This window comes from Terrapene carolina, unplaced genomic scaffold (assembly GCF_002925995.2).
Source record: "Terrapene carolina triunguis isolate 2854851 unplaced genomic scaffold, T_m_triunguis-2.0 Scaffold113, whole genome shotgun sequence".
In the NCBI taxonomy this organism is placed as follows: domain Eukaryota; kingdom Metazoa; phylum Chordata; order Testudines; family Emydidae; genus Terrapene; species Terrapene triunguis.
In genome coordinates this window covers 26901039-26906253 of record NW_020664464.1, presented here as the reverse complement: position 1 = coordinate 26906253, position 5215 = coordinate 26901039, and positions in this window count along the sequence as shown.

Below are 5215 nucleotides of genomic sequence, written 5' to 3'. Positions count from 1 at the left end.
ATTTTTTGTCATTTTGTTCATTCCGTTGTGAAACCTGTGCTGACATCTCAACAACAATTACATTTAAAACAAGGAGGCCTGAAATTAAGAGATCTCTTTTGTTCTGCCAGATGTTACTAATGGGTATAAAGAATATCAAATTCCCCACCCCCCAAACCAGGTTTTGAGAAAAGACAAAAAGAGAATGCATTTAGATTCTAGCTTGCTTACCACTCCATATCAACTCAGCAAAAATTTGTTTAATCTCTTTACTTACTATATATATTAGAAATGCAAAATGAGAGCACAGATAATTTATTGGCTACCACAGGCATAAAGACATTTTATGGTGTCCTTGATCTACCGCACAATGAGAGAAGTAATTTAGACCAAGGTTTGGTTTTCATTTAAAAATGGGTAATTAGAGGCAGAGCATTAAATTTTTACCACTTACTGTTTTTTGTGGGGTCCCCAGACAACATATTTAAAACTTTCCTTTGGCCATTTCCATGGAAAATGCAGATAAGCTGATGGAAAGTAAACCTTGGAGAGAAGAGCAGCCTCAGATTTGGACCAGTTATCCAAATATCATGAAAGCAAACTAAATGTCCTCTGTATTTCCATAAGAAATTTAAAAAAACATATGTTTTCTTAATACGAGTTAAAATGATATCCATACAGCTCAAGGGCCTGATCCTGCTCTCATTGAAAGCAAAATTCCCATTGAGTTTAATGACTGTAGGATCAGACCCCAGAATTTTGCACTCTTTCCACTCCCTTTATTTCCTCCAGCACACCTTTATGTAAGGAGAAATAATATTCTAAATCATCATCAAACACATTGTGTAATTGGAAATCAGGATTCTACAAAGTTCTAAAGCATTTTTAGGACCAAATCCTCTAATGAAAAGACTCTAATCGACTTCAGTGGGACTATTCATGTGATCAAAGCAAGCCAGATTGTCATTATTTTACTATGTTTAATCTGTTATGGTGGTCACAAAAACTGGGGAGTGGAATCCTGATAGGGTAGTTAAGACATTTTTATTCATGGAGAACATTCCTTTATTGAGAGGTATTTTAAATATACAATGGCTTTCATTAATAAGTCAGAATTTACTAGCTATGCTTCATGGTATCTGAGCTAATGCAGTTATGGGTTATTGCCAAGTGGCTCCAGGAAAGTCATTGAAGTGAGCACTTTGCTCACATTGAAGTGAGCACTTCGCAAGAGACACTCGGCATCCTGAAGGATTGGACCCTAATTTCCTCATCTGAGGCCTGGTCTATACTACAGAGTTAGGTCAACATAAGGCAGCTTATATCGACCTAACTCTGTAAGTGTCTACACTAAAATGTAGATATAGCTTGCCCACTACACAGACTGAGGGCTGGTCTACACTGGGGGCGGGGATCGATCTAAGATACGCAACTTCAGCTACGCGAATAGCTGAAGTCGAAGTATCTAAGATCAAATTACCTGGGGGTCCACACGGCGCAGGATCGATGGCTGCGGCTCCCCAGTCGACTGCGCTACCGTCGCTCGCTCTGGTGGAGTTCCGGAGTCGACGGGGAGTGCGTTCGGGGATCGATTACTACCCACCCATCCGGCGGGTAGTGAAGACGTACCCTTAATAACTCCACCTCCGCAAGAGGCATAGCACTTAGGTCGACGTAGTTAGGTTGATGCAATATCAGTGTAGACTCTGCATGGCTTACATCGACTATTGCTGCCTTTCAGAAGCCATCCCACAATGCCCCGCTCTGACAGTTAAATCAGTGCAAGTGCTTCTGGTGAGGACGCACACGGCCAACACAAGAAGCATAGCGGGGACATGCAAAAGGGATTTTAATCATTGCGGTGGCTGTACGTCAATGTAATTTAGGTGGACTTAATTTTGTAGTGTAGACTTGACCTGAGTTTCTAAGTGTTAAGGCTTCAATATACAGGGCCAATCAACAAAAGGATGTGCACCCCTTATAATTCTGAGCAGAATTTGGCCAATGGACAGTGTGAGAGACAATTTGGGTGAATCTGTAAAATTTATTAATTCTGTTTGAGATTATGAAATCTGTGAATATATCTTTACTATCCTGCAAATTCCATTTTGAATATGCTTCCCCTTTGCCTTCTCTGTTGTCTATTTTCCTCCAGGTTGGGTTGAAATTCCAGAGGCTGGTGGAAAAAGGTTATGGAAAGAGGGTTGTTGATTAAAGCTCTCTCCCATCAAACTGGAATAGCTGTAAACAATAGACTGACCCCCAACCAGGACAGAGGGGTGGAAGGGTAGAAACTTTTCTTTTTTGCCTTCTTTTTCTGCTGTATCTCACCAGCTCAAGCTGAGAGAAGATGCAAGTAGGATCATGAAAAGGCAAGGGAAACTCTGCCTTCCTGAACACAGTTGGATTCCCAAGGTGAGATAACAAAGAGATTCTGTTTAAGATGTTTGTTGTTTTCTAAATGATCTGTACTCTATGCTTTATCTGTTAAATAAAAGAGCAATGGTGTTAGAATCCTGTGCTAAGTCTGTCTGTGAATATTATATGCTACACTTACCATTTGCCTTCTGAGAGAGCTAAATAGTAAACCAGAAGGCTCATGCCTTTTGGGTGCAGTTCTGTGAGAGATTGTGTCTAAGCTACTGCGGTATCTTGGGGGGTCAGCACTGGATCTGGGGTCCCAAGGCAGGTGGGATCTAGCCTAACAGATGATGGTTTCAATTGAATTGTTCCTATTATTGAGCTGATTTCCAGTGCATAAGAAGAGAAGGGATTATAAATGTAGAGGATATCTGGAATCAGGAGGAAATACGTTTGCAAATTTGTTTTAATGAAAATTAAAATAACTTTTAATAAAATATCAGTAAGAATATTTTATCAAAAGAGTAGTTAAATATTTTTGTGTTCACACATCTTCAAAGGAGAAATGGCTTTAATTGTGCCCCTGTAAGCGGACACATCTCACAAAGAACGTGATAGACATACGGGCTTGTATGTCTATATGTATGTGAGAGACAGAGGGAGAGAACAAGATGCTTCCATAGTAATATCAGAACAAATAAAAGATTCAACTCAGGAAATATTAGTTATCAGAACTAAAATTACTGTTATCATAAAAGGGTTGGTTTCACCCTTTTATGATAACATAAAACGGGAGGGAGGTACCTAACTACCACTTTAGGTGCCTAATTCTAAATGTTAGATTCTCATAAACCCCTCTCTGCTGCTATCTAACCTTGTAGGCACAAAGAACAGGAGTACTTGTGGCACCTTAGAGACTAACAAATTTATTTGAGCATAAGCTTTCGTGGGCTACAGCTCACTTCACCTACACTTTTAATTTCTGCTGCTAGATATGCACACAACCACCTCAGACCTGACCACATTGGCACTTAATGATACACATAAGGCACAGCCTAGCCAATATCTTATGTGGAGGGATGATCCCGTAGACCTGCTCAGAGGCCACCTTAGTGCACATCTACAGATTCAGTCCCTCACAGACCAGGAATTGTGGTGTCCCTCTTCCCCTTCTATCCAGTAGCCCAGAGAACTTATCCACAATGTGGGAGACCTGGATTCCAATCTTTACTCTGCCTAATGTGGAGCAGAAATGTGAACCCAGGTCTCCCACTTCCCAGGTGATTGCCTTAACCTCTAGGGGTATTCTGGGGCTGCTCATGCACTCAGTTTCATCCAGATGGATCTTTTCCACAGTGTATAACATAGTCAAACATTCATTGGGCAAGTGATTGATTTTACATCTCAGTGGTTAGAGCAGGAACATCAGGGACCCAAGTTCAAGTCCCTGCTCCAATGATTATTTTAAGTATTATATACAAAGTGGAACAACCACCATCACCTTCTCCATTTTTTCTTATAAAAGGGTTGACCTGGCTTAAATGCCTAACACCAGGAGAGGGTTCACAGCCCAGACTTAGGCAGCTATCTTCCTCAGAAGAGCAGGATATAAGCCACACACCTATCTTCAGCCTTTCCTACTGACTAGGTTATGTAGCTCCCCCCTGAGTGTCCTGGCTTCTGTGAATCCCATTTTTAGCTGCCTAACTCTCCCCACACATTCTATAGGAAGCCTGGGCACCTAATTCAGGGTTGTGAATTCCACTTGGTGGAATTCATTGATCCCATCCCAAGTGCTTAGCAAAGCCAGTTTATAATATGATTACTATTTAACAAATATCATTTTATTTCTGTATGTTCTTTTCCACTGTATTTTTTAAATATGTATTCTTCATATACTCTGAGTCAGACTGCTATATCTGGGGATCTTTTTCTTGAAGTACTAAGATGATCTTGAGAAAATGTTATTTATCTCATTTCAGTGTGGAAGAAGATAACAAAGAGAGAGGAGCAGACTGCATTGCTGTAAATCTAACTGCAGAACATGTGGGACCCCCAAATTGTCCTGCTACAATCTAGTGGGAGGGCACTAAAAGAGTGGGATGGCAAGAGCAATGAATTCTTTAGTGCATTATCTTTTTTTGCAGTGCAGTTGTGAAAATCTTTCATATTCTCGTCATACCTCACATCTCCTCAGTTTTCATGAGCATGCTACTCATGAGACATCACCTACAGAGATACATATATTAATTTATAACTACAGCAAAAAGTTTAGTTGCTATCAAAGAATGTGAGAGAGGTAAGGCACATGCCTGTTTTCTCCCCTGATCATACAGTGAACACTTATAAACCTGAAATAACATTTAGAGAAGCTGATAAATATATTACAGGAAATATGTCTTGGTTCATGACATATCCCACATATCTTGCTTGCTTACCATTCACATTTCTTACTAAATATTTGAAAAAAATGGTAAAGAATGTTGTTTATTGTGAAAAATTAATACAACATTCATCCAGTAAAAGAAACAGAAACAAGTACCGTTTATTCTTTTTTTTTAAATAGTGTCAATGGCCACTATTAGTGGGACTACTACTAGTAGACGTAAATTTACTCACATAGAATCATAGAATATTAGGGTTGGAAGAGACCTCAGGAGATCATCTAGTCCAACCCCCCCTGCTCAAAGCAGGACCAACACCAACTAAATCATCCCAGCCAGGGATGTGTGAGTATTTGCAGGAGCAAGACTGCATTTTGGAACATGATCACAATGAATGGATATGTACTATCACTTTTACACCGCTTTGGAATTCAGCTTCATAAAGATAACAATGTCTGGGTTGTAGTGAGTATAAATTTGGGTCTGACCCT